The 10815-nt window shown below is 37.4% G+C and overlaps 1 long non-coding RNA gene across 1 annotated transcript in view; it reads right to left on the reverse strand.

The window, feature by feature from the left end:
• LOC114139267 (uncharacterized) overlaps positions 1–10320 on the reverse strand; it is a 25137-nt gene extending 14817 nt beyond the window's left edge. The window contains exon 1 of the long non-coding RNA XR_003594412.1: positions 10169–10320. This is a non-coding gene — a long non-coding RNA (uncharacterized LOC114139267). The remainder of the gene's footprint in view (positions 1–10168) is intronic.
• Positions 10321–10815: the final 495 nt, after the last annotated feature.

The raw sequence follows: 10815 nt of genomic DNA on the forward strand, positions 1-10815 counted from the left end.
GGTAATGATTTTTGATCAACCGTTGGTTGCATCATATTCATAGAAAAAGAGCATGTGTTGTTTCTATCTTACCTTCTGTTACTGTACTTATGTCATCACACAGGACATGCAACCAGACCAGATTACATTTTGAGAGGTTTTATTAAACCCAAATAACTCAATTAACAATTAATCTAGTCCCATCACTACTTTTTCCAACAAAGTCTACCATTTATTTCAATATGACTGACAATAAAAAACAATGTTAATTTGTTTCATTTGCAACTGGATATATTACTGTGTAAGACTTCATGTCAAACTTCACAATACCCACAATATTCCTGTTTCTGGCTCCTAATTCTCTCATAATATGAAATTGTGACTCTCCTCATTTACAAACCAAGATAACTGCTGGATTAAAAATGAGGTGAGTGAGTCTGCTGAACCAGCAGGTGTAGAAGCTAGGTGAACAAAAGAACACACATATTAAAGCTTTCTTTTTAGTGATAAATGTTTTGTCAGATAGCTCCCATTTTTAAACACAGCAAACAAAGATACATATTTTTAAAGTAAAATTAGTCCCGTGCAATGTCATTGTTAGAAAACAAGAAGTGGAGGAAAAAGTAACTCCAGAAGCTAAACTCATCTGCGGTTTTCTCCTCATTGTGTTGTCTCTCATTACGGCTCAGTTTGGGCACAGTTTGTCTTTAATTCCCTAATTTATCTCCAAGCAGTCACATGTGGAATATTGTTATTGTTGAAAGTCAATAACTGGTGTCAACTTGTGATATGAAGCGTTTCCTCATTTTAAGTTCCAGTTGGCACTCCACCTGACAGAGTCTGAGGTAATGACTCTCTGTTCATTAACAGCAAATTTAATGATGCTTGTCATGTATCACATCTCACGGCAGATGATGAGAGAGAAAACAAAAGCCACCATGGAGGTAAATTGGACAACAGGAAGAAGCTCCACCCTTTTAAATGAGCACACAACCTTTAAAAAGTGTGCTAAATTTGCAAAGCTGTCCAGTGCATAAAGCCTTAAGGTAAGAGTTAGGAGAAGTGCCGTCCTGCCATTAGGGGGAAGGTGGAACTTTATTTAGCAGGTGCAGTTTAATACTAGTCATCAGATCCCGCTCCGACGGAGAACAGCTGACGCAGCAGAAACGCAAGACCCAAATAAGCTCAATCAACACAACTGATAATATTTCATCTTCAGCCGTGTGTGTTTTTCTCCGCCGTTCCCTGTGCAGGAGCACATTTTTCATGCCCTTTGCTCGTCAGCCACCGCGACCTCCGCAGGGCTACTTCAGCCTCCACTGAGATGGGGCGGCCAACAAAGAACAACTCGGTGCCTTTGGAAAACCAGGGCGTCTTTCCAATTGAGCTACCAGAAGCATGCGGCCTCTACGGTGCACCTGCTGGGGAATAAAAAAAGGACAAATCCACAGTTTTTCATTTCCTCATGCCTCTGGTTTTCTTCTGTGTGTTGAGGAAATGAGGAAATGGGAAAATGTATGGGAAAAAGGAAAACTGGCAATAGATGTTAGGTGGAAAACAAAGGAGATAAAAACAAAGAAAGGTGATAGGGGAATGAAAGAAAACAAACAGCAGGGAAATTATTTTCCCAAAAAATTGGTAAACTTTAAAAAGAGACTTTACACTTTTGGTGCACATGTGGTGAATGGGAAAAGTTAAAATACTTACTGAGTAAAATATACATTGTTTAACTAATTTGGCTCAGACACTAAGAAAAAAAACACTCAAACAAAGAATAAGTTTGAGATAAAAACTATTACAAGGCTATTATTAATTCAAATGTTTACATTACTGAATAACAGTAAAAGTATATTTTGTAAACCTGAACCTCGTTAGCAACAATCAGTGAATGAAAAGTATAGTTGAAGTCAAAGTTAATGTTCCAACACTGAAGAAAAAAAGAAAAGGGAATCTGTCATCGTTGATATTCAAACTCATATGCTTGACACACAGAAAAAGCAGGTGTTTCAGAGCCTGGGGGTATTTTCCCAAATGCATGGTTGGTAATTAAGTTCTGTTTACAAACATTTAGACTCTTCTTCTTCTGTCCCGTTTCCGCTCTTCCTGTCAGTCATCCCGCCCAGGACGTGACGGATAGCTGCTCCAGGCCCCGTTAGTGTCTGTGGGCTCAGTTAACACCCGAGACTCATTTCACATTCACACACAGTTCAGGTTACACCGCGAGCAAGTCAGTGAGGTTGGAGTGCAAGATGCTCCATCACATTTTCATTTTACACTCTGATGGGTTTAACTCTTACACTCTGCAAGCAGCTTAAATTCAGGATTGGCAACCAGCTGTAACAGGAGCAGAGAGAGAACTGCCAGGAGATCAACGGGGAATATTATTGCTTTAATCACCGTGTGTTACAGAATAATTATGCTTTATTACAACTCTGGTTTTATTTAGTGGCCTCTTAATAGTTATAATGTCAACAATAGGCTCATTGTGGTTCGGCTGCCATAATGTCAGTTCTGTAAAGCATGGTTTGTCTCCAAAACTCAATAACTACAATAATGAATGCATCAAAAATGTATCAAATTGGGCAAATATAACTGGTTTACGGATATTTCCAAGGCTGGATTGCAAAACGTAATTCTAAAATCCTTGTCTTTGTTTGACTGTCATTGAATATCTATATATACCTTATCCTTAATTATATTTAGCATTTTTAATGATATTTAGACAAAATAATCAAGGCGGAATGAATATTCAGGTAATATTTTTGAGAAAATGAATGAGGTAAAAGTTTATTGGGTATTAATTCCCTCAGGCTTAAAATTACACACATAATTTTAAATGTACCAAAATCTTTTAATGAGTAGCAGCAGTGTATTTTAATTTACTAAATTAAAATAGATTACGTAAATTTAATAAATTAAAATAGATCTTGAAACATTTTAACATCTGATTCATAATTTATTTATTTATTTATTTTTTTGTACCAGTTCAGTTGTTAGGACAAATGAAAAGTTCAAGGATCCCAATGAGAATCTAAATAGAATAATTGTAGATTTTGAGGCAATTTCTAAACAACTGCAGATTTCAAGAAGATCAGTTCAAACAATTATACACCCAACATGGACCATGAACTGCTGGAACATTGTCACTTTTTCACAGTGAAACTACTTTTACAATGAATCCATAAATGCCACATTCTATTTTTAACACTGTTGATTTCTTCATATTATCAAGGGATGTCACTGAATCTTGCTTTTAAAAGTTATGTTTACTTCCTGTTTTCCAGGGCCATTGGTGATAATGAGAGTTTACCTATTTAAGATCATATAGGAATCACAAAATATCCTATCACTGAATGATATGGTTATGATGACCTAATGACTTTGCTTTGACTTAGTTGTTTAGTTATGAAAAAACAAATTGGTTATTACACAGAACCATTTAAGGACGGTGGTCATTTAAGAAAGTGGTCAGTGAAGAAAGTATTCAATGTTTGGAATGGTCAAGCCCAGAGGTCATCACAATTAAAATGTGTGAACTATACTTAAAAGGTGATTTGTTTCAGGAAACCAACCATTTAAAATGACTCTACCAATTCTGTTAGTAAGATTGGACAAATATCCAGTCACATGCTTGTCCACAACTTCAAAATAATGCACAATCATTTCACTTCTGTGTCTGTAGAAGACTTTAAAAGGATCAGAAACTTCCCATTTAAAAAAAGTCAGATCCTGTCATTTACTCTCTAACGGGCCTCCTGCAGCTCCTTAAATGCAGTGTTTGCTAACAAAACTGAGTCCTGTTGTCACGTTTCATCCGTATTTCTCTGAACCGAAGCTTTCTTTCAGGTCCTACCTAAGAGAATTCCCAAAACATCGCTCGCTTTGTTCGGCAGATCACCGCGCTCGCTTTTGGTTCGCTTCTCTGTCTGTGATTGAATTATGCTCCGCAAAGTACCAGAGGCGAAGGAATTTTTTTATTTGTATCCTTACATGAGAGCACACAAAAGCAGCCATTGTCAGGGAGTCAAATGGGAATGTTAAGTAGGAGCCAGCAGAGCCGTCTTTTATCTTGGGTATTTACAACTCTGTCACAACCAGCAGGATTTTGGAAGCTGAAGGGGGGAAAAGAACCTATTTTATTTTTTTCTTCTCTTTTTATTTGATCCGTGCCCGGATGCACTTGCTTTCATCTCTCAGTGCTCTTAACTGAACGGCCTGCTGTTTGTGCGGGGAGAAACAAAATCAAAGCTAATTATTAGAGCAGAATATTTGCAGAAGTTTTAGGGGAGGGGGCAGGAGAAAAAAAACATAAGAAGGAGAAGAAATTGGAGGAGAAAGTTAAATTTACCAAGTTGTTGACTCTGTTCGCTACAGGAGCTGTGGCCTCCAGCAGCTTCCTCCCATTTACATGCAAAAAAACCCAACCCTTTGTTCAGAAAAAAAAACAGAGTTGTAGCTAACAAAAACACTTCGACTTACAGCATCTTCCTCCAGCATCTGTGAGCGGCCTTGAGCGGTCATGTCGTTATCTGTGTTTCTTCACAGCCGGGGCGGTGTTCCGATATCCAACCCTGCATCACCTGCAGCAGAAATTCATGTTTAGTTTGCCTCCTTTATTTTGTCTTGAGCTTTACACGTCTTTATGCTGAGCTTTTTGGGGGTTCCAGTAAAACATTCAGAAGCCTGCTGCACTGGATCTGTGCTGCCTTTTTCCTCTGGATAAAAATTACATGGTTAAGTCATCCGGTCAGTGTGAAGGGGAAGAAAGCTGATGGGAGTTTTTAGTGAAAGTCAATGGGGAGCTTTATTGCAGCTACCGGGGGGGTCGACGGGAGAGGAAGAAGAGCAAAAGGTCAGATTTTCATAGCTGTGAGGTTGTGTTACAGAAGCTGGAAACAAGAGGAAAAAGAAGGGAAGCAATGCCGCTTCCGTCAAGGAGCGCCTTTCGGCCCCCCCTTGATGCTAATCCTCTGAAAGCTGTTTTCTAACGAGGATTAGTGCCAGCGAGAACAAGGCTTAGAGCTCTGCGCCGAGTTCAGATGAGAAATCGAATACAGGTGTTTGAGCCCGGTGACTTTTCGCTGTGCAATATCATACAGCAGGGAGAGCTCCCTCTGCACCAGCTGGTATTACATCCTTCAGGGTGATATTGTTGGAATTCAGGCCAATGCTGACTCGTGCAGAACAGAGAAGAAAAAATATTTCCTCTGAAGCTCAGTGGATCCTATAACCCAGAAATTTCAACCTGCCCTAAAAGCACAAAGTCAGGTTGCTCTTTTCAAGCTCGGCATAATACAAATTAACATTACACATTGATTCACAAAGGTTATTTTAATTAGCAATTGCAAAAGTTGCAGTTTAACTCATTTAATTTTATTGTATTTTTGTGGGAATAAAAAGGACACTAGTAAGTCAGCCTGAAATCTTCATTAAAGAGTAAAAGGAAGTCAGTTAGAACAACACAAATTAAATTTATTTATAGTAATATTTCGGTATCTTTATCTACAAGTACTATATTTAGGATTTTGCATTCCAGAATGTTTGTTAAATTTTTTGTCCTTTTTTCTACAGCATCTGCTTCAGCTATAAGACCTGATTGTCAGTTCCAAATCATCACACTTTTCCTCTGTCTGAAATTTAGCTGTAGTAATTTTGAGTTTCCGGAAGTCCGGTGAACCACTTATAAAGACAAGTTTAAAGCATCTAAAAAAAAGTCTGAATGCTTGGAAGAAAAATAACAGTAGTGAGGATTGAATTATTTAGTGAAAGTTCTCTATATTTAGGGATCTTGTATATGCAACATGTATTTTCTCATTATATGTGTTATTGTCTGCTGTGGAGCTTGTAGTTTTTATGTTAGTTTTACTCAGTCTGTCCTGGTGGAAAACTTATGTTCCTGGATTCTAAGAGTCAGAGGCGTTAATTATGTTCCACCACTGAGTTAGACTTTATTAGGTTACTTTTTGCTCATGGTATTTTTTTTATGATGTTTCTTTGAAGAAAAACTTTAAAGTAAGAAACACCTCGCCTTATGAAATGAAAACACAACATGAATTTGAAAAGAATCCACACATTCTTTATATATTTATGACTAACAACAAAGCATTGCGATTATTAGCCTCACACAGAGGGATCTCACAGCAGGCTGGTTGACCCTGACGAATCTGAATAGTGTCTTTCCAGTACATGAAGAAACTCTTGCCAGAATTCATTTTCACAGTTGATCAATTCAGTATAATAAACTATGTACTGAATTCTATCTTCAATTAAATTCAGATTCTGTTTAATCACATTAGTTAATGTTATTCACCATTTTATTAAAGGATAAGTTATTTTGCAAAATCATCTTTTTTGACATTTTATAATGTTATATTGTTCCCTCATCAAAAACATTCATACTTGAGGTGTCCTTGTATCTCCCATGGCAGTCATTCAGAGGTGCCTAAACGCTTGCTCTTACAAAGCACTGTCTGCTTCCACAAAGCTCCTCCTTGGAGCTGCAGTCTCCAGTTGAGATTCCACCTCACAGATCGCCCCTCCTTCACCTCTTCCTTCACACAGTTCCTCCAGACTAGTGGCAGCAGCAATTAGCAAATACTTAGTGGAACTGCGTGTCTGCTGAGATCCTAAGAATGATTGTAATCATAAAAGAGCATTGTTGTGATGACTTTCTGAGTGCCAGAAAAGGTAGGAGTTTCTTAAAGAGACAGACCAATTTCAAGGTGTCATATACAGCTTTGATGCAAAGTCAAATTTCTTTTAAGTTTGTTTGATATATTCAGCATATATACTAAAGGTATAATAGTTCCTTTGAGGTATGAATTTGCATGTGCCCAGAAAATATAATACCCCCTTTAACAAGGACCACACAATTCAACCTACAAGCTTTCAGTAACATAAAATGTTAAAATATTTGTCCAACATGGTACAAAAAAGTTTTACTTCTGATACATATTTTGACGAATTGCCCATTGTTCTTTAGAGTAAAACAGTAGAATTGAAATTCTACCATCAATCAAACATCAGATAAAATCATAGTTTAAAATAAAGTTTTGGAGGACTCAAGATGAAGCTTTTAAAACCATAAACTCAGTCTCAACTGTCAAGGGGAGGGGAGGTTGGGAGAGAGAGAAATATGTGGCACAAAGGGGACTAGGAAATAAATCTAACACTAAAGAATAACTAGACTTAAGAAACTAATAAAAAACTAAAGTAACTAAAAAAAGGAGTATAACTAGAATCGCTAAGATGGAACTGAAGTGAAAATAGAAACAATGCAGAACTAATAGAACTGAGAACCAAGGAACACAAATAACAAAACCCAAAACAAACTAAAACAACTCAAGATCCAGACAGGAAGTGCTAATATTGCCTTTGTCCTGAAAGAGGATTGTTTAATTAGCAGAAATTCAGCTGCGTTTTAACTTGTTTCGAACAACTTAGAACATACCAAGATCTTTTTCGAGTGTTAATGGGCATAAGATGATTGGGCTATGATGGCTGGTTTCCTGCTAAAACAATATAGAAAATGAACCAATGAGGAAATGAAAAAAGTGAGTCACTTTTCGCAAGAGCTAAATTGAGACTTAAATGGACATGGGGGGAAAGTAAGCAAGGTCGCACTGTGGAAAGAGTAAGTAACTATAAAAATGACTAAAGGAAATAATTTTACAGGACAAAGTTAAAATATCAATACTGAGCAAAGCACAGCTACAAAACCTGTCTTCATCTAATTACTGTGATATGTACTCTGCTCCTTTAACAAAAACTCTCTGCCAATTAGTAAATTTGACCAGGTCACGGCATGCTATTACATTGTGAAGTAAGAAGAACAAATAAATAGAACAATAAAAGAATATGCTTCATACAAAATAAAAGGAGTGGATAATAGGATGGAAAATAAAATAATGAATAAAAAAACAACAACAAAAAAAGAAATTGACTCAGAAAACAGCTCAGTGAATCAATATATCTCACTGTACCCCAGAAGTTGCAGATTACATCAGTACTTCCATTCTAACTCAAAATACCTTTCACAAAATAAATGTATGTTTTATACCTTCAATTGACTTTGAAAGACACAGCTGAATGTGAAACATCACTCACATGCAACTTATTCAAACCTGTATTATACTGTGAAAAAGTTTTGGGTTCTTCAGATGTGTAGATCATGCAGCAGCATCAAGGAGGAGTCTGATGTGGATCTGCAGCAGGACAACAAATTCATAAAGGAATCCAACAGAGCACAGTGTGGCCCCCACAGAGCCCTGATCTGAACATCAATGAGGCAGACTGAGAACGTATGAAGACACACAGGACAGAGAAATAGCCTGAATCCATATAGTAATAAATTCTCCAAGATGCTCAGGAAAATCCACCTGCAAAGTTCTTTGAAAATTCCTGAGCTGGTCACATGAGGGAGAAGTGTGTAACTAACCAGCAAGAAAAATGTGAGCCACAGAGAAAATTATTTTAGTGTAGAAATAGGTCTCAACTGCTATGATTTAGTTAAAACAAACAAAAAAAAAAACACACGCATACACAAAAAAAATGTATATACCAAATATGCATATTTGCACATATTTCCCAGAGCAGAATGATCAAAATGGCAATGGACATGTGAAATGGAAAACTTTTGAACAAAGACGGTTGAGACAGTTCATTGCAGTCCTGAGCTTTATTGCTTGCTGCAGAAAGGAGAGCAGTAGAACTCCATGCACCCTGAGCATCGCTTAACAATTCAAAATGCACACAGCCTTTTAAGAGTTTTCTAAACACATCCACAAAGTCACACAATCCCCAATCCACAACAACGTAAAACACTCTGGAAACTCAAAACCCCTGTAATTAAAAATCAATTATGTCCCGTTTCACAACACAAATTAAGCAGTTCCTTTAGCAACTTCCTCTCTGAATGCTCTGAGCGTACATATGTTGTCCCCATGATCACAATTCACTCAAAGTTATCTAACACCTGTTAAAAAGTCAGAGTGTCGCACTATTGACTGTGGAAACTTATTTTGCAAAGAGAAACAAAAATATTCACCGCAACAGGATTTTTGGTGCTGAAGCAGTAAGTAAAGTCGGAGATCTAAGTAGTCTAATAATAATAAAAATTGAATTTTCTGCCAGTACTGATGATGAATCCTGACTGATAGTCACCCATAGCTTTTATTTAGTAGTGTAATTGGTTAAGATTAGGAGAGTTTTCTGATGGCTGGTCTTTTTACCTTCTTATTATTGAGCAACTTTATCATTTATTCTGACTTTTACTATTATTAGAAAATTGCAAACCTTTAGCAGTTTCCTGCATGTGAGTCGATTGTGAAGCAAAATGATGATGGTTGCACTCTGTTTTTTTGGCAGCAATGAATGCCAGTAGTAAAAGACAATGACTTCAAGAACATCTGTTGTTGTTTCTTCCAGTCACTAGCAGGGATTTTAACTCAACTTTTTCACAACTTCATGTGTTCTGACAACACATACTGATAAATAGTTTTGCTATAAATTACAAATTTTAAGCTGTGAGTTGTTCAATTAATAAATCTGCAGAGCAAAGTTTGTCTCACCTCAAAAAGCTCCACAAAATCAAAAAAGAGTGAATGGTAGAAATGTACAATTTAAATCTCAGCACAAAGATTTAAGACTCAGCCAACTGAGGAAGTTAATCTGAGGACAGTGAAACAGCTGTAATCAAGGGAGTGAAGATCAGATGGAATACTTTTCCAAATTGGGAACCCTTTGAACATAAGTTGGAGTAACTACATACCCTGGTTGAGGAAAACATTAGAAATATTAGTAGAAATTTTAACAATTAGCAGAACACCCAAACTGATGTTGCTGTAACTGGAGTATTTGCTCAGGTTGCAGTTCTCTGTGTGGCAGCACCAGCAGCTAATGAGTCTTTTTCTGCAGACTCTGTGATGATGTTTAATTTTAGACCTGATGCAGGGGAACATACGTTCAAACAGCATGTACTACATCATACAGAAATAACCCTGCTCTCAGCTCGCCCTTGTTCGTGATATTATTTTCTGTCAGGAGCTCCAGTTGATCTTTTCTTTTTTTCTTTAAGCAGCCAGCTGGTGCAGTAGTGTTAGTGGTGCGTTCATGTGTATGTTTGTTGAGTCCCCCGGGGGACCGGCACTGGCGAGGTTTTAATGCATGGCTCTACTCACCTGTTCGACACAGGAGACGCATCGCCTCCATCAATGAGGCTGCAAGACGGATGAGAAAGAGGAGAAACAGCAGCATCGGCGCTCCTAGAGGTGACCTGATCCGGCTAGTTGCCGCGGGCCTACATGCAGCGAAGCGGCCGGGCAAGAGCGCAGCTAGCAGGAAGGTCGGTGGACCAAGGTGCCTTTAAGCAAGGCATTGAACCCATAACAGCTTCCGGTGGACCTCAATCCTTATTTTATAAAATGGTGTTCTGTTCTGATAACACAATGAAAATAGTAATCAGATATACCAGACATGCAGCATATTTAGATTATTGTTGATCACATACAATTTTTTAATGACCATTTTCTACTGTTCTGATCAAAATTGTGAAAACAATATTACAAGGAATGACTCATTCCACTTGTTTTGCTCAAAATTGGTTAAGGACGTGTTGATAATAGAAAAAAATTGGTAACACTTTATTACTCATGCACATTAGTGTAAAACTACTTTGAGAAACAGAATTGGCAGCTGAGATAAGAACGAAACGTGGTTTTATTCACCTCTCAAAGCACACTTAAATATTATATATTCTGATTGCTTTCAGAAGTACATATTCAAAGTCAGATATCTAAACTTTCTTTATCTCACTTATCCTAGAATGAGTGTCAGAAG

This window comes from Xiphophorus couchianus, chromosome 23, assembly GCF_001444195.1.
Source record: "Xiphophorus couchianus chromosome 23, X_couchianus-1.0, whole genome shotgun sequence".
NCBI classification, from domain to species: domain Eukaryota; kingdom Metazoa; phylum Chordata; class Actinopteri; order Cyprinodontiformes; family Poeciliidae; genus Xiphophorus; species Xiphophorus couchianus.